Here is a 20,302-nt window from a genome sequence, read left to right on the forward strand (position 1 = left end):
TATTCAGATACTCTAATAGCATTTTACATGATTGTTCAGTGCTCCATCATGAAGACAGAAGCCATAGACAAAAATAAGGAGATTTTCCCATGGTTTTCTTGCTGTGATTTTTTGAGTCTGAAGTTTCAATAAAATGCTTCATATCAGTGAAAGCTCTTGTTTTCAGTAAGCTACCCATATTCAGCATGTTTAAGCTGCACATCTGTGGCTGGAATACAAAAATCATAGAACCACAGGACAAATGCCAACCACTGCTGGGGTTTTGGGAGTTCTCCTTTTGGCTTTATTTTTTTTCTCTCTTAAGAGGGTGTTAAATTTTCTATTCTATGGGAGGCTCCTTCCTTGTCTTTCAAACCAAGACAATCACCTAACAAAAACTGGCAATTTTTCAGTTTGGTTCCATTTGAATTGAAACACATCCATAATTTAAAGCCTTCTGCTCCATATCATCAGTAGAAGTGATGCACCTGGGTCTGTTGAGCAGAGCTCTAACCCTGGTCCATTCAGAACTTAAAGCAAACAGAAAGGGCTTCAGCATCCAAAACATCTTCATTGTGCTCTTGCCAGAGAACCAGAGAGACTATGCAGAGCAGGCAGACCTAAAGTCAGTCAATAACACAAGTTCATAACCTCTCAAAACTCACTTTGTTCTTGTGTATTAGCATTTGCAATCAAGCTGGTAGCTGCAATTTCAGAAAACAAATGCATAAATAATGACTGATATGTAAATTAGGTAATCTATTAGAATGTCTCATAGAACTCTCATTTAGAGGGTGCACATACTTTCTAAATATATCATAGGGTTCAGTCTACCCATGGCAGGAAGGTGGGGAAGGTCATGCCTTTCCCAGTGCCTTGAGCCACTAGAGCTTGAGATCTGCAACACTCTGGATATCCTCCTTTAGTGCCCAACAAGAGCCATGGCAAAGAGAACACCCACTGCCTTTTGACTTTCAGGAAGACCACAGAATTTACTCCAAGTGTTTTCTTGAATTCTCAGGATTTTTAGCTTCAGGTTCCTTCCTTTCTGATATTTTTCTCAATAAACTCTACATTGCTAACAACAAACCAACCAACAGGGTACAATGATTAACCTGCTAACACACACAAATGGACAAAACATTTGCCACAAATGGTTCAAAGACAGAAGATATATTCGACTTTCACCTTTTTCACCAAAGTCTCAATATGTAAAAGACTACAAAACTTAAATGCTGCTTCTCCAATATTTTTCTATTCTGTCCCTAATGCTTTTCTGGGTTTAACCAACCTTGTCTGTTTTGCTCCCTACAAGGTACACAGGTTTCCAGTCTGTTTGATTCTTCCAGGATGATGGCTATCAGACATCTTGTGTCCATATCAGACAAACTGCTGGGCATTTCATTCACAGCACAGGGCAGAGAGGGAGGCAAAACAGCCAACCTGGCTTCACACTGCTACCTTCCCTTCCACAGACAAGAAATATTACATTTGTAAGTTATTTAGCTTAAATCAATGACAATATTCTAGACATATTTGGATGCGTCCAACTGCAATTTTTTTATTCTATAAATTTATTATTCCTTTCCTACAAGACAAACAATTATCTTTTGGTGAAATACAGCTCCCCTACCACAAAATTTCATTTCAACAGTTGTTATTTTACAGATGTCTGCTGCTTCTTTGCCCTAAAGCTTCAATACTCTTTCCTCAGAGTTAACTTCAGACACTCAAAACACCCCAATGTTTATACCCAGACACCTTGTTTTGTTTCTATTGCTCCACGCTTGCCGACAGGAACAACAAATAAAGAGAGAGTACAATCTGGTAACTGTGTGAAAAATACATTATGAGATATTACTTTTTTACTGTTACCCTATTCAGTTTATAAACTACCTCAACCCTTGAGCCAGAGGGTCTTCTCAGAGATAGTCCCCCACTATTTTAAAATTTAACACATTGTGTTATCAGCTGTCTTAATCTAAGAAATGCTTATTGATAGATTGTAACATTCACCTAAAGTTTTCAGGTGATTCTGTATTGGTGAACTTTCCTTTTCCTTCATTTGCCACCTGCTTTTATGGTTTCACCAGAACTTCATCTAGGGTAACAAAGGGTGTAACAGTGCCAGTGCAGTGATAACACAACTTTATTAAATTTATACAGCTTCCATGCTTGGCAATGCTCTCAGTCTCATGGTGGGATGCTTGGGGTTTTTCTGTGCAGGTCCAGTAGCTGGATTTCAATGATCCTTGTGGGTCACAGTTCATGATTCTCGGCAAAAACATGCAGTTTCCCCGAGATAAAACTCAGTACAAGTTGCATTGCAGTAATGGTCATCAGAACTACTTAAAAAATTCTCTTTTGCTCCATTGGAAAATGGGACAGACAAGGGAAAGGAGCTGTTTCAATCCAATTCACAAATAATCTGTCATCATCTATTCTGCTCAAGCCTAAATGGTGTTACCATGTCCCTGTTCATTTTGAACTTGTCAGTTAAGACAACAGACAAATTATTGATCTCTTCATCAAGCATCTCAGTGTAAACTTTGATTAATTGCTTATGTTTCTTTCTGGAAGTGAGGAAATTGTTGAACTGAAATGGCAGATGAAGGAAGCTGTGAGAGGCTGCTCCCAAAGTCATGAGTGCTCACCTGAAAGCCCTCAGAGCACGAACTCTGTGCTTGGGCACACTTGCACTTGTACCTCATTTGAAACATGAGCAACTACTACAGCATTCGGCTCAAAGTCAGCCCAAGGTCAAAAAAACAAACCTTTGAGAATGCTTATACAGATTTCAAAAGAAAGTGCAGCTGAGGCAAAACTTCCCACATCTCACTCACTGAACTAAAACAAAGGTGCTCAAAAAACCTTTTGCCAAAACAGGGTTTTATTCACAGAAAAGAGTTCAGAAAGCATGCATAGAATTTTTTTTTGCTGCTGCTGGTTTTACAAAAGTTTTTGCTAATATACACAAACTTTCAGTGAGACTTTTCTTTAACGAAAGGAATTACACCCTCTTGAATGATTTAAAAGGCCAGGACCCATAAGGAAAAATGAGAAACTCAACTTGATGGAAGAGGACAAAAAGACCAGCCCCCCTCAGAGGCTGCTGTATTTTTGTGAAAAGGTGAGGAGTTGGAAGTGTTATCAAGAAATACCCTCAACTTCCATTTTATCTTAATGAAAGACCAGCTCTTCTCTGGGAGATGCTCTTAGACCTTTTTTTTTTTTTTTGGCCTTTTCCCTTTTTTTACCTCTTTTTGTTCTAGCCACTATTTTTTCTCTGCAGGAGGAATTGCTTTCCTTCCACTTTTACTTAGCTGCATGTCATGTAACAAAGTTATCATTGATAAGAGAGCTGAAATAAATGCAGTTCTTCAGTTTGCACTTCACTGAGGCTCGTGTGCCTGGGAGCCAACACTGTGCCCACTGAACATTAAATTTCACAGAAGGTTCACAAAACTATGGCAGGCTCAGGAGTGGAAGACTGAAAGGTCTGAGCCTGAGTGGGTGGAGGTCAATAACCAAAAGGAAGAAACCTCAACCAATACATGAAACTTGTTTGAGTATCGAATAGCTACACAGGGGACAAATTGAAGAAAAATGAAGAACTGGAATATCTCTATTAGATTGGCCATATTTTTAGGATAGTACTGTGTGTGTGTGTGTGTATATATATATATAGGCTTAAATATAGCTGTCTTTTTTTAATGATTGGATCTCAAAGAAATGTTACACATTATTTCTGTACTTCTATTCTTTGGAGAGGAGAGGAAATCAGAAAAATTAATTTAGTGAATTTGGAAAAGGTTGAGATATATTCAAGGCTATCTCTTGTGATCTTCCCCTGTCCAAAAGCCCTGAAGTAATTGAAGCTCATAGTTTCAAGAGTTTAATGTGGAAAGTAGAATAATCTGAAGTAGAATCCATCAGAAAAAGCTGAGCAACCAGAGACCCTTTTTAAAGTGCTTTTTACTCTCTGCTGATACTTGTCTGTTCCCTGCAAATTCCAATGCAGGAGAAGTTTTATTGACTTAAAAACCTTATTCAGTCTTATCTCTTGAATTAATATAGTTGGACTCTCATTCTTCCATGAAAGGAGCTTTTCAAAACATGATTTATTGTCAGCTCCACTAAGGATAAAGGGACCTCATTGACTCCTTTCCAGTTTGCTCAAGAACACCAGCTTGCAAGGTCATGCTGAACCTCACAATTACTGTCTCCATTCTCTCTGATGGGCAGAAGAGAGTCAGAGAAGAATTAACCCATGGTGTGGATAGATGAACTGGAAAATGGTGGGAAACTGCGAGAAGGATCTTCCAAAAAAAGCAGTACAGTGCATCTTATAAATGGGAAGTTTATTCATGCACACCACTTAAGGACAACTTACCTAACATTTTGATTCATAAATGCTTTAATTTTTCAATTATTTCATTTGCAAATAATTATCTGAATTTAAAACAACCATCCCAAATACCAGTGATCTCAGACACCGTGACAAAAGTCTCGCTGATTTCCTGATTTTAGATGTGAAGTGTCATCCCCATCCCCCAAATGTGAGAGGGGGGTTTTGGGGTATAAAAGAAGGGAAGAAAATAATTATTTAAAAAATGTGTTTGACAATAGTTAATAAGTCACTTGAGTAGGTAACCTTGCTAAACTGAAACTTCTCAGGAGTGAAGAAAAATCCTGTAAGATGACTGTGGCTTTTACTACTTTTACCATTCTCCAACCAGACGTGACCTTTTCCAAAACGTATCTTTTCTTTTTACTGATTTTTTCTTGTGATATTACAAACACAGAGCAGAAAGAAGCTTCTTGTTCCTAGCCAGTTACCTTAAAGAACTAGGTACTAGAGAAGAGATCCAGCATGGCAATCCAATGGAATTCAGCAGCTTACAGAAATCATCAGCAAAATGCCTTTTGGGTTTTAGTCATTTTGAGCAAATGTATACAGTTCATCATTAGAGAAAGTCATTTTGAGCAAATGTATACAGTTCATCATTAGAGAAAGACCAAAGCAACCAAGATTCCAAACCATGCTGGGTTTTATCTAGTACACAAATTATTATTTAAATAATTTATCTTCTTTAGTATAAAATACTGCTAGGTGCTTTTACTACCCCACAGAGAATCGAGTGGGCTTTCCCTTACTCTCCCTATTTCATGGACCTTTTTTCAACCAGAAAGTTCATCAAGTGGATCAAATTGTGATTCTGTTGAAGTCAGCTACAAATTATCATTGGCTTTGAGAGAATTTCAAGCTTCAAAGATGATTACATGCATATATGTAATATTATCCCTGAATTCCCTGTATCTCTACAGGACTAGGAAGAACGTATAAACAGGTAGACTGATCTCCACATTTCTCAGATGGTCCTTCTTCAAAGATTCTTATATCTTTGCATTTTGAACTTTGAAGTGCTTAGATTCAAGGCAGCAAATATGATTATTCTCTGGGAGACTTTAACCATCTTAAGGTTTTTTTTTTTTCATGAAGTGTTCTAATTATAGCAGTAAACTAATTATATGCAATTAGAACACAGCAAAAGTCTCAGAAAATGAGAAGCTGATAGAAAGTTATAAAATCATAATAAAATGAAAGCATAACTGTTTTTGAATACCAAGTTCCATCTTTCAGGCTTAATCTTTTAAACCCTGCATTGTATAAAACAATTATATAATTTAACTTTGCCAAGTGAACATAAATTAATATACATGTATATTCTAAATTAATTAACTGACAGCTTTGTGTTTGCTTTTCATGAATATTTTAGTAAATAGCCTAAAATGAGAAAAATTGCATAAACTGCAATGTTAACATCAAAGTTACAAAGTATTTACAAAGATGCACTCATGAAAGCAAAGTCATATATATGAATATCTATTAAAATAAATTCTTTGTATTTTCCCCATTGAAAGAGAAACATCCATAGCTACCTGGGGTTAAATCAGTCAGGTTAGAAAGTAATCAGAACTCAAGTGACTTCAGCATGTTTATATAATTTTTTAGAAAACCACTATTCTTGTTATTTTAAAATAAATTCTACCACAGTTTCATCTGAGCTCAGCTGGGGTACTCAATAATGGTATACATGCTGTGTGGGAGACCCAAACGACCTAGTAAAGTGGCCAATATTGACATCCTGAAAATGAATAAGGGTATTAATCCACAAGCCACATTCCAGCCATTCACTTTACACCCAAAGCCTCATGATGTTTGCTGTGCAAACACAATTATTGTCAGCCTCCCTCAAAAAATTACAAAATACTTTACCAACATTCACACAAGAGGGAAAAAAAATTGCATTTGTATAGCTTCACTGATTTCAAAGAAGCAAAACTCATTTACTCACTCCTGTCTCTACTCCATCACTCTGTATCAAATAATGCTAGGAATGGAATAGGAGAGGAGGAAATGGCACAGTAACACCCTTTAGTTTGGCTGGCCATAGTTGTTTTCAACATTGCATTTACAACTAATACTGTTCCTTAAAGTTCCTACAACATATAATTATAGAAACACAATTTTGATATTCCCATTAAGGAAAAACCTTGGGAAACAAAACAAAGACCCTGCTGTTGGCAGAGAATGTCTCTGCTGCTGCTCACTCCTTGATGCAAAGGCTGGTATTGAAAAATGAAAACAGTAGCCTGGGGGCTGGGAACGTCATCTGTCTTCATTAACCACCATCTCCAGTGCTATGGACTCAGAGATAGCCTGAGGGGAAACAATGTGCCACAGAAAAATCTCCTCCAAATAAATCACATTTTTAAAGAAACAAGTCAAGCACTCAAACAAATGGCAGCCAGCTGCTAGTGTTAAAAAAAAGAAATCCAGCCTTTACTTTTTATGTATACTTTGCCAAGCTTGTAATGGGAAATTATTGCCACTTGGAAGGAAAAAGCAACCAGCAACAGCCCTATTTGGCACCATCTTATATCACAAATCAGACTCTCTGGGGACAGGTGTACAGGTTAATATTCTCATCTTAAATTTTAGACATGATAGGTGTATGTGATGAAAGGACCTGATATAAATCTTGGTACAGTGACTGCATTTTTGCCATCTCAATGTTAGGTGTCCAATCCCACTGAAGTGCCAAATCAAATGCCAAATGCTTCTGCCTGCTCATGACACTGAACACACCTTTAGGATCCCTTTAGATCAGTTCAGTGCTATTTCCACATTTGAGTGCCTGTCCTCTTTCTACACTTTGGGGGAGCCATGGTAAAGGCCAGAACACACCTGAACTAGAGCTCCTCTATTTAGAGAAGTGTTGACATGTTGCTCATGGTGAAAAATTATTATTCTTAGGACTTTCTGTTCTCTGGCATCCAGCAGGAGCATAGCTTGCCTCGAACAACAAACACCTGTTGTCTCACGGACTGAGAAAAGAGTGAGCTGTGCTAAAAACCCAGCAGTGACTAATCCTGGTTTTGTGGGTTTAGCTGATGTGACAGTCACCTCCATATGACTGTTTCAGAGCTCTGCACAGACACAGCACCTGCTCCCACGCCCAGCGTGACTGTGGGGTGCCTGCCCACGGGCTGCTGCAGAGCTGGCCCCCAACAGCTCATCTCCCCTGCTCTACTAATGGGCTAGGAGCTATCACCACCTTCAGACAAAGTCACCACTTGCTGCACTAATTTGTCCCTTTGAAGTATCTGAAACCGGCTGAAAAGACAGCAGTTTATTTTGCTGAATGCAGCTTTGGTGTTAATTTTTAAAATGAGACTGGCTCACCTTCCTTAGCTTAGTGAAATGGAAGCAGAACCTCACAAAAATGAAGAATTTGGCAGGAAGGGGAAGTTTTTACTTTTGCAAAAGAATAGATGAGCTTCCAAAATATAATTTTTTTGTATCACATACTCCAAACTCCCTAGATTAAACCAGGAATCTCTGGAGTGTGGCACTCCAGAAATAGCTATTGCTATAGCTTGCCAAAGATTTCCAAAACGTACTTTTCTGTATGCATGCCTGGCTCTTCTGTAAACATGTTGTTTCTAAAACTAAGGAAGCTGGTCTGAGAAGGGGCATATTGATATAATTTGATCATACCTGCATTTATGTTACAAACAGAAGTATGTGCTAAATCACATGTGAGCTGCTAACTGGGATCAGAAACAGGTTTGCCCTGGCAGTGGTGCTGCACAGAAGTGTTGGAAATGCCCAAGAACAGGATCAAGTCACAAATTATTAGAATTTATTTCAAAATTTTATTTCATATTTTAATATAAATTGTGCTTAATGTATAATCCTGTTCTGCTATTCATAATTTTTCTTCAAGTTTCATTCCTATAAAACACTTTTATTTAAAATAAGTGTGCATAGATATTTTGAGAAAAATTTTCCCAACATCTAAGTACAACAACAAAACAGAATTTTTGTATGGAGTAGCCCCAATCATCGTGCATGGCACTAAGGAGTCTGCATCTTGCAGGCCATACTTGTTCTTCAGTTACAAATTGCTAGTGTGTTTAGAGAAAACTGAAACACCATGATCTCCTTCCCAGCCAAGCTGTGGGATGGGTGTGGGACTGGCTTTAAGTCAGCTTGGTGCTGGTTTGAGCTCTCGAGACTCAGAAAAAAGGCTCAGTGAGCTCACAAGCTCAAAGTGTGCCATGGAAAGAAAAGAGCAGACATGTGGCCTACCTTTAAAGGGTTAGAATTTCCCTGGGGACCAAAGAGGAGACTGACAGAATTGCTTTAACCAAGAAAACCACTGATTTAGCAGTGTGAGTCTGACAGAGACATTTAAAGGAGACACAAGGGAGGGTGTGTGCAAAAAAAGGATGTGCCATGCCTTACTCCAAACTCTCAGTTTCCAAAAGAGCTACTCAGTATTCATAAGTCTCTCTTTCGAAGCCTACACACCTTTTTGGACATTCCAAGATTCTCACTGCAAAAAAAAGTCTAGGGACTCCCACTCGAGCTCTGCCCAAACTGAATCTTAGCACAGACACTTTCATCACTAAAGCAAGGCAATCTTGTAAAATTTAATGTTCATGAGACTTTCTGCTGTGGGATAACTGAGATATATCTATGGAAATGTGGGGACTTGTCATGCTTATGAAAGCACACCACAAACATCTAGAGAATAAATTAACTCCTAAAAACTGAAGCAAACTAGAATAACACACTACTTGCCAGCAAATCACATGGTTAAAGAGTTCCAACTTGAGACTGTGTAAATAAGTGGGAGCAATGGGTGTGTCTGAATAGATGAACAGAAAGCTGAGATATCTGGACAGGTCTCAGTATATCAAGTGACAAGTGAGAATTCAGTGTGTGGTGTCTTTATCACCATTGACTGCTCTTTAAACTATGCTGCCTTTCACACTATGGACAAAAAACAGCAGCAAAACCATGAAGCCTGACAGGCTGTCTCAAGCAACAACTTCAGCAGTTTCCTTGTATTATTTTAATTCTCTATTTTTGGCATTTTCTGCTAGGGATAGGGAAAAATATTCAGCCAACTGTTCTGTAAAAATTATGTCCTGTACACCTCCCTTTTAGATAACTTTGGGTGAAGCAGGGCTTCTTTAAGCAGGGCCAGGGTGTGAGGATGGGTCATCTGCAAAAGTGAAAGAAGTAGAAAAAAAATTATAGGAAATAGTGCTAATTAATGTATATGATATGAGTATATGGTAAACTGCAGACTCATGAAAATCAAGTTGTTAACACAGACCAGGAGTTTTTGGAAGGCTCACTGGTTTAGTCAAGCTAATGGCACACATTTTAAATAAAAGTGTTTTTATAGCAATTAAACTTGCAATTACATTAATCAGCTTATGTCTTTTTGAGAGTCAATCAGATAATTTGATCTTTGTTCATATGCCTAAACCAGTGTAATTGCACTGCCCTTTATAAACCAGGCCCACCTCAATTATTGCAGACATTTCTACTAAATTAAATGCAGAAAAGAAGGCATTTGGTAGAAACCACACTGCACAGAAACCTTTGGAAAAGCTCCTCTTAGTCAACATTTGAAGCTTTATTTCTACTGTACTGAAAACTGAGACAACGACCAGCCTAATTCAGGCCACTATTTATGAAATGGCACAGCAGTGACTTTTAGACATTAAATGTTGTTTATTGTCAGGCAGGGAGTTATTATGCAGCACACCTTGTCTTGACACTGCTTGTGGGAATTGAAAGATTTTGCTTGTCTCAGCTTCTTTCCAGTGGAATTATATTCTTTAAAAGAACAGAAAAGCCTAAAGCCAGTTCCTCTGCAATTAGGACACCAGTTGAGAAAAGACTCCATCACCTACAGGGTGCACTGGAAAGGATCTTATTTTACTTCCAGAATGTTAGTTGTTGCTGGAACAGTCATCAGCTGTTTTCTCTCGATTATGCAGTTCTTAATGCAAAGTCTGGACTGACATTTGCAGAAAATCAAACACATTTCCCCAAAATTATGCTGCAAGGGTCTAAAAATCAGTTGTACAAGTGCTTTGAAAATGGGGAGGTATAATTAATGTTTGATGAAGGGGAACATGACAAAGGGAGAACAAAGACACAAACAAGTGAAAAGAGCAGACTAGAAAAAGGTCCTTTGCCCAAACAGAGAACTGAATAGCATAAAGTAAACTGTCCTAACAGGTTTCCTAACAGGAATTCATAAAAAAATACCCCTTACTTTTCATGCTGCTCAGTAGAAGATACCAAGTTCACAGGATGAATTGGCAAGTGAGAAGCACATAGTAATTAAGTATTGATGGAAGCATGTAATTAGTAGGTCCTACTATATATGATTAGTTTAGAAATCAAAATAAGTAATCTACTGCATAATTCTAGAATTTAAGTGACCCTTTTCATACTAGAATTGGACAAGTTAATTGTAGCAAACATTAGTTTAATTCATTCTTTAAAATTATTTTAACAGACTAATTAGTTGAACTGACTTTTAAGCTATGCAAATTTGCTCATTTAAAATTATTTAGTGAATGATTTATGCACCATAATTATCCAGAATAAAGGTAAATATTTAAGTTCATCATCTAGATACCTTGAACATATTGACTGTGTAAACAGAATGACACAAATGTACCCTGACTGTTGGAAGTGGCCGTCTCCTAAAATTATTAGAGAAGGAGATTATATATATTTCAAACTGAGATAATTAGATAAATGAATTCTACTCTAAGACCCTCTCTTCATGAATGGAGATTAAAGAATGAAGAGCCTCTTTACAGACTCCAGGTATGAGATCTAACAAGTTGTAAGACTAAAATTTTGTATGAATAAACATCCAGGAAATTCATATTAGTTGCAAAACACCCCTGTTCAATGCCAGAAAAATAATACTTCATGACTACCCTTTAACTAATTTCTGACTCAGATTGTGAAGAATGTTTTACCACCACTTCTCACAGACACAGAAGCAAGGCTGCTGAGCAGCCACACTCAAATGCAATGCTGTAGTCTGCCTGGTTTGGATTTAGTCCCTTTCTCACCTTGTCCACCAGTTTATTTATTTAAATATTAGACCATTAGAGATCCTTATACACTGCTCTAGCTCGGTCAGTGCTTTGGATTTCAAAGAAGACTGAAAATAGAATTGGGCCTACTGTGATTTAGCTCAAAATCACCAGCTGTCTTCAAACTCTGACGTTAGGAACATATGCCATTTTTATTTATCACAGCCACCCTTCTGGAATATGTAAGAACCAAACATATGTACACATTTTGGCCAGGAAACTAAAAACACTCATGGAAGAAGCTAGTGAACAAATTTGGCTTGTATTAAACCTGCTTTTTACCTTGCACTCCTCTCACTATGCAAATTAGATAGTGATTATCTAAATAATGATATACATCACAGGATTCCAAAGGGTGGAGAAACTCAATATAAAGCCATACACAGTTCTTTTGACAGCTTTCAGCAGAAAGACATCAGGTATGAGCAGGCTTGTGATGGTGTCCATCTGTTAAATAGCCCCTCAGAGATTATCACAGCTGGATGTGAAACAGCAGACACCAGGGAGCTCTTATTTACACCTGTGAGTGAAGTGCCCAGCAGTAACATTGTGATAGAAAACTGCCTTTGCCATAACTGCCATCTGTTTCTTTGCCAAATGTAGTCCCACTGATTCAAATGGCCCTAAAACTTACCACACTTTTGTACAAAATATGAGGCTTTAGTCACAGCTTGTAGAAATCACTTAATCATAATTCATTAGATTACAATACCTATTTATTTTAACAAGACGTGATTATTTCAAATTTGTTTCAAGGTGACTCTGCTCTATGTTAGAAATAAATAAAGCAAAGAAATAGAAGAGAAGCCCAACAGTCTCTCCCTATCAACCTGCTCCAGGCTGTTGTACCCAGCCAGCCCATTCTTTTAATGGTGACAGCTTGAATTAAAACACGTTCTCCCTGTTTGTGGAGAACATTTTGTCATCTTAAATTAAGATTCTGTTTTGTCCTCCTTACCCAGACCAGTGAGTAGAGACACACATTCAGCTGAAGAGAAAAAGCACTGGGATCTATATGACTGGAATCTAGAAGTCTTTATTATAAGCCAAATATTCGATTTAGTCCAGCCATCTTTTCAATGTGTAAGTGCTCCCTGCATACAGATTTGACTTTGCAAAAAGAGCAGCTTTGCACACAAGTTCCTGCATGCTAATGCAGGCAGAGAGAGGATGCATTTGTGAGCAGCTTAGTATGGCACTCAGTGCTTCCAGACACTCCCTAAAAAGAAAAATGCACCAGGCTTTGGCACACACCTGAAGAGTAATAGAAGATTTTTTTCTAGTATCTAAGTATGGATTTCATGGTAAAATAATCTGCAGAAGAAATGTGTACTTGGTTCTGAAACATCCCACACATGATTGTCTCACACAAAGATGTACCAAAGCCTTTCAGTGACATGCTGAGACCATTCACATTAGGAGACACAGAGCAGCAAATGCAGGAAAATTTTCCCGTATTTCTTTTCCAACATTTCTTTTCCCTCTCTTTCCTTTTTTCTCCCTTGTCCCCCCCACTCCATACATCCCCCTCTCCCCGTTATTTTTTTTTTTTTCTTCTCTTTCTGTTAGCTCCATTAGGAGGAGCTCTTGCAGTATTTGGCCTGGATGGGATTCTGGTTTATCTAGTATCATCCAAACTGATCATCATCCAGTAGGAAGGGACACATTGAGGTATAAAATACAAAATACACTGCAAGAAGTATGACTTCAACCATACAGCTTTCACTGACATTACCTGAAGACAGCAGACTGGCCAGTAAAAAGCAAAAATCCAGTGCTAACATTTTTGGGTTTCAGGGCACATGCACACCTTCAGACATTCCCACAACATATCAGCCTTAAAACAGCATCACAGATCTAGTCTATATATCTCTATACACATATATATTCTATAGATATGTATATATATTCTGGAAATATAGATAAATGCTAAGTCATGAAATACAGAAACAGTCACTCATAAAGAACAACTTTTGCATGACAACAGTGAAAATAAATCTTCACAGAAAAGTAGCAAGACATTCTAGTATTGCAACAAATGCTATGGCACTGTGTGGTCCAATTTCTAGTATATTTTCTAACTCTGCTCTACTCCTTGACAGGACTGAATTGGCAAAGCTCAATGGACAACACTCTAAAGGTGGTTCTGAGAGAGGAAATGGAATTTATCCAGCTCCTACCAAACAAGGACAAGGCATTAATGTGCACTTCAGATTTCTGCACACACTAACCCCAGCACGTAGGATCTCTACATATTGATGGGTTGGTGAGACAACATTCAGTTCCAAAACTGACGATTTCAGCACTACTGACTTCACTAGACTTAAATTGTTAAGTAATGGTACTGCTACCCTGGGTATGTGTTTCTATTTATTTGAGTGACACAGAATCTGACACTTCTTCAAGGAAACACTCCCTCCCCCAAAATATTCGGCTGCTGATCACCTACTGCAAGTTGTTTCAGATGCAGAACTGTGTGTAAATCAAAGGAGAAAGGATGGGAGACAGATATGTAAATGTCAAATCACATGCTGAGATGTTATTAAATATATTATCAGAGCAGTGTAAACCTCTTCCTGAGTACAATCTAGAAAATCTCTAGATGCAAGGGAACTTAAAGGTAAATTTGATTTAATATTTTAACAGTAATTTTCATTAAAATTTCAGCTTTGGCTGTGTAACTCCACTTGACAGAAATGAACCATTAGCTTCCTCAGTGAAATAACACTTATTGCACTTTTTGGAGAAAGGTAGGATACAGTGTGTCATAAACCTTTTTGTCTAATGAAAATATTTAATAAGGAGATGTTTCAGCTAGTGCTTGTTTTTCCAAAGTATCTCATTTGAAGAAGCTTACATTTTAAGTCTGCCAAAATAAGGATCAATAGTACGGAAGAATAGCATAAAACAAACATTTGTCAGTTCTGGAAAGCATTATATAAGTCTAACTACTCCAGCTTTTTCTTCTTCTCCTTCTCTCCTTTTTTTTTTTTTTTATTTTTTTTATTCAACCCTGATACTGTATCCAAGTCCATATAAATTTTTAAGGGAATAGACAGTTTTATTTCGGTCTCAGGATCAGGATTCTCTTACCACATCATAAATCCTGAAACAATGACTTCAGCTAGATTAGTGGAATGCTGTATAAGTGGGGAAAACAGAGTTAAATTTGATTTGGCAGTTCAGCAGCCTTAATGTGAGGAGTTCCCATTGGTAATATCTGATTCATTTGCACAACCTTTCTTTGTTATCATTCTACAAAAAGATTTCTAGTATTATTCTTTTTTCTAATTGCAAAAGTATAATCTGATAAAGAACTGCCACCTGATGAATGGACAAACATCTAAAGCTTCTGCTCTAGGCATTTTTTCTCAGAAGTTACTGGCTTAGACATGGTACAATATCACCTTGTGATACAAAAAATCATTTTCTCTGTGCAATGCAGAAAGGTCTACTATCCTTTATTCTTGCCAGCAGCCCTTCCACACCAACTCAAACTGATGTCTTGCACAGTTACTGGGAAAGATCTACAGGCTAAGCTGGGGAATGAAGAATTAGATCAAGTGTCTCTCAGCAGCTTTCACCCTCTTCAGCTCCTGCCATCTGCTCTATTATACAAAACCTCCACAGAGCTCACAATTCTCAATGCTTTATTTCAAAAAGGAATGTGATAGAGGGCAAAATTTATGTCAACAGCTTCTCCCAATCTCTGACTATATTGTTCTTTTTTCTGATGAACATATGGGTTTATAGTAAGAAAGTTGTGGGATATTTTTTTTCTTCACCATATTTACACCATTTAAAAAGAAATTTTAAGCACATTTCTTCATCTTCTGCAGACTAAAGAGAAAGTGACATTTACCTCAAGGAATTTGTAAAAAACAAAGTCTGCAATACTGAAGGTCTAATTTCAAATGCAAGAGTTCTCATAATTTATCTCAAATACCTATAAACAACTCTGCAGAATACATACAAAAATTTGAAAAACAATAAAACTCAACCCTTTCCAAAGGGCAACAAGTATTAGGCTAACAAGACAAAGAATGATTTAAACTCTAACCCTCATAGTGAGTTAATTTACTCCTGTTGGTTCAAAGTAAAATTTTAATGAAGTTTAATGAAGCCATAAGGTTTTGTTACTTAATACAAGTAAATAACAACAATGTTCATTTTAACTTTCCAATGTCTCAGTTTAAAAACTCCAAATATATTGGCTAGACATATATATTAATATAATTCCATAATCTGAGCATTTCTTATATGACAAGTTATGAGACAAAGGCATTACCTAGGTGCTATTTTTCTTCTTGACTGTTATATTTTTTTTACTGTTCTTCTGAAAACCCAGAGCAATTTTATGCTTGGTATTTTTCTGAGACACTGTTGTCATTAATTAAATAAATGCTTCACAAAGAGAAATCTAATGGGAGATTGTATCCTGTGAGTCAAGCTTAAAGAACAGCCCAGTCATTTCTGCCATCAGGGCCGTGACTCTGCTGGTAAATAGTTTATGTAGTGCCATTGTCAAGTACCATGGAATAAAAGCTCCAGTCAGAGGGACATTTGCATAGCAGTGCTTTGATTTACCAAAAACCATTCAGAAGAAGAGGACAGGGATCCACTGCTGCCTCTCAACAATTAGAAGCTTTTGAAAAAAATGGTAAAATATAGTATCCTGAGAACCTCCACAGTGGTCTAGTGTAAAACAATTAGGCAACTAACTGGAAATATTAAGACAATTCTTGTCTCAAAGAGCAAAGGTGGAGATGGTTGTTCTGAAATGTAATTTAAACAAACTTAACATAACTATGCATCATATTTCAGGGGTCTGAGAGTGAAAAGCTGGAAGACAAACTAACAATGAGATAATATTACACTGTAACTTCATCAGTAGCCACAATATTTTAGAAAACCATACCTGTTAACCATTTTCTGAACTAAATTCAGAATATTTAGCCATGACAGCCTACTTTACAAAAGTTTTCATACCTCAGAGTTGATCTGGTAAAATTTTTAAATGGATATATGACAGATAAGCCTGTCACCACCGTTCTATGAAAAAAAAAAGAAAAAAAAAGAAAATCTGAGCTTAAGGGCATGAGATCCCCAGAAAGGTCTGTCTGATGTACTTGTGCAAATATGATCACACCCAACAACCAATAGAGCATTTCTTTGCTTGAACATGTAGATTAGAGGCTGACATCACAAGTGTAGGATGTGATGACTGATCTCTTGGTTCTGACTGACTGCTTATGGACAAGATGTCTGTAAAATAAAATAACAGATAAGATTGTGTTTGATGTGAGAGGTAAGGAAAAGCACATCAATAAAGTCACAGAGTAAGGAAAAGCATTTGTGAGGCAAATTACTTTTCACAGTGGTATTCTGGACAACTCCATAAAATGCTTTAGGCCAACAGTAATGTAAATTACAGCAACTAGAGGCCAGAAGAAGAAACTGGAGAAAAGCCTTACTGATTGCAGAGATAAGAAAGCCTATCAAACAGATCTTGGCTCGTGATCATCATAACAACCTAGATGCAAATGCCTTGATAAAAGCCTGAGCAAAACAGTGATGCACAGAAGACAAATCAAAGAGCTGCTGTCTTTGAGAAAGGAGACAGCAAAAGGAAAACATGTATGTCTTTGTCTAAAGATGAGATAGAGTTGTGCGTGAGGACAAGTCAGAAAAACATGCCATGATTTTCCATTGAACAGGTGGAATCATGTCACACTGTCATTCTAGAGGTGGGTTGAAACATCTGTGCTTGTAAATAAGAACCTCCATAAATCTGGCCTGAAGCTAGAAAATAAAATAACAACAACTCTGGGAAATGTGAAAAAGATGTTGAGGAAATGAGTGGCAGCAGATCAAAGGTCAAGAAAAGATGACAATGACAAATAGTATAATGCATTTTTAGATCTGGAAAACCAGAAACAAATATAAATTTTTCTCTAACACTTCTTTACTAAAGGGGTGCTTACTTATGCTGACTATGAGACAAGTTGCTTCTTACCAAGCGACTTCATTTTTCCACACTCTTTAATTATTACTGAATGACACTGATTCCAAGCCAGATCACCCAATTTCTGCAAAAAGTCTAATTAAGGCATTCACTTGACCTTCTTTTGTGACATTAAACATTTTATGCTGTGCTTTTACAGGAAACAGTGATGTAAAATGCATCATCAGTCCCTGTGTGAACATTCATAATATCAACATTTATTCTTGCAGATGTGTGTACAAGGTACTTAACACCTATATAAGATAAGCAGACATGTACATGAGAAATACACAGAAACCTTCAAACTAATTATTTCAAAACATTTCACTAATCCTAAACATCTACAATAAATAATTGTCTGATTATTCTGTGAAGTGTTTGTCTTCAAGTAGAAGTGAAGGGACATGGCCAAAGGGAAATACACTGCAAATTAAATGGGAATGGGAATGACAGTGGCAGGCCAGGCTTTCAAAAACATTTTCCAATTTTGTTCACCCAAAGGGATATTCACAGAGGGTATTAACATATACTCATTTAGTGCCTTCACATTCCTTAAAAAAATCCCATATGAAAATCTCAGCATTCAGTAGAAAGGTTTCATTTTTCAAGTTAGAGGAGAACTCAAGAACCAGTTTTCATGAAAATCTGCTGGAACAATTAATCCCTTGAAAAATATTTTTACACCCTAAGAGTTCTTTTTTTTCTTCCTTTAAAAACAATGTTGGTAAATTCAACTGCCAAGTTAAGCCAAAATAAAAGATAAATCATTAATACTTCAAGAAATTCCTATGAACAATTGAAGCCCATTATGAAAAAAAAAAAAAAAGAATACTCTAAACCCACACAAAAACAGAAATCTCCCAGCAATCCCTTTTGTCACAATCTTAGAGCAAGCCTATTTGAATTAGGTTGCAAAATGCTGATCTCATTCTTAAACATGAATATAGACTTCTTTAGACACTGAGATAGTTTTGCAAAAGGAATGTTAGGTGTTCTAGTAGCACAACATAATCCTTTATGAACCTAAAGGAGAGGAATGGGATCAGATCAGATGCAGCTGAGTTGTATCTGCCTCAGCCACTACTAGCCTTACACAGCAGTGATGGATCAGTAGGAATTTGCTGACCTTGCCTGTATTATTTTGAATTTCCCTCATCCTAAACTTAACTCTGACAGCAACACAAAGCTTTAGAAAGTGTAATTCCAGGACACTGTGGAACTTGGAGACACAAATCTCACTGCAGAGTCCAGAAAGGATCATATGGATCCAGAGAAAGAAATTAAGAGTGATAGCAAAACCATGGGCAGAAAGCAGACAAAAAGGAAAACAGGTGCAGTTCTACAAATTTTGAAGACAGCCATGATTAGCATTATATGGAAACCAAGTTTTCCATTACTATGGTTTCCAAATCTACATAATTTACAAAACTCAAAAATTACCTACTCATCAGAAGATATATTTTCTAAATTTGGTTTTTTCTCATATTTTCTTTAATAAGATAGTTAGTTTGTGTTGTACAGAAAATTATTTAAGTTTTCTATGTATATAAGTTATGACAGTGAAAAATCTCATATATGTCCTTCAAGCAGACAATTTTAGAGCTTGTGGCAGTGAAAAAGCTGGACTCTAATCATGTCTTAGTGAGATACCTACCCTCAAATAAGACATACTTGAAAGGGAGTGCAATTATAGGAAGGGAGCAGGAACGGTGTTGGTTAAAAAGAAAATCTCGCCCATGGTGTTTACATTAAGAGTGACAGCAAAATTACAGATTGACTTCAACATTCATAAATTTGGGTGGCTTCAGGGTAGTCAGCATAACAGACACAGCACCAGTGCTAGACTGTTTACAGACACTAGTAGAGTTCAAGGGATTCTTAAATCTGCAGCAAACTTGTTTTTTTCTGTAATTTTTTTTTTAAGTAGAAGAAAAAGGATTTACAATATAATGCATTTCACCAAACCTGCAAAGGTTGATAAGATTAGAAATCACTATTCTTATAGAGAGAACAAAAGATATTTAAAACCAAGCATGGAAAATGAATCACCTGTAAAAGTCAGAAGTAAAATTTTTCTTACTTTGCGTTGAATTGTGTCGCAGTTGAGATGGCCACAATCCACAGAGTATCCCCATACCATTTCAGAAGGCCCCAAGAATCTGCCACACAGAGTAACACCATGCCAATTCAGAACACTGCAAATGTTTGCCCCTCTTGTTCTCCAGCCTAACTTTTTACCCCTTCCTGCTCATGCCCTGCCCCTGTGTGCCTCTGCTCCCTTTGGTGGTTGGTCAGTGCCCCTGGGCACTCCATGGCTCATTGCTGTCAGTGCTGCTCACCTGCTGCTCACAGCTGAGCCACTGGGCATGGGGCTGGGCCAGTCCCATCCCAATCACACAAACTGTGTGCCTACAAAATTGTGCTGTTAAATCCCTGAAGTAACATCATAAATTTGCATTGGTTTCTATGATATTTTTCTATTTTCCTTCTCTTTAGCAAGAATGTTTGGCAATTGTGTTTTCAACCAAGGGATAAGGAATTCTCCAACATGATTTTCCTCTCTAAGCATCCTCTGATTTACTATCTTGATGCTAAAGTTTAGCTGCTTTGGTCTTAAGCTTTTTAGTCACAAGTTTAAAGAGAAAAGAATTTTAAATAATTACAGAAGAATTTGTTATCCATTATTACCCAACTGGACATTCATTCCTGAGCAAAGACTTGCTATAAAAGAGCATTCTGACCTGAACAGCCTCCATGTCCCAAGGCTGAGGGAAACTGGGCATTTGGATATACTCTGAATGCCGTCATATGAAGTTGGAGGAGCAAAAG

General features: G+C 37.2%; 1 protein-coding gene across 1 annotated transcript in view; it reads right to left on the reverse strand.

Annotated features, from left to right (window-relative positions):
* LOC135279841 (uncharacterized) overlaps positions 1–20,302 on the reverse strand; it is a 418,268-nt gene that overhangs the window by 9,878 nt on the left and 388,088 nt on the right. Inside the window, exon 21 of the mRNA XM_064387383.1 lies at positions 19,554–19,632. The gene's annotated coding sequence lies outside the window, so the exon portion shown is untranslated. The remainder of the gene's footprint in view (positions 1–19,553; positions 19,633–20,302) is intronic.

The sequence above is a fragment of the Passer domesticus genome, chromosome 13, assembly GCF_036417665.1.
Source record: "Passer domesticus isolate bPasDom1 chromosome 13, bPasDom1.hap1, whole genome shotgun sequence".
Classification (NCBI taxonomy): Eukaryota; Metazoa; Chordata; class Aves; order Passeriformes; family Passeridae; genus Passer; species Passer domesticus.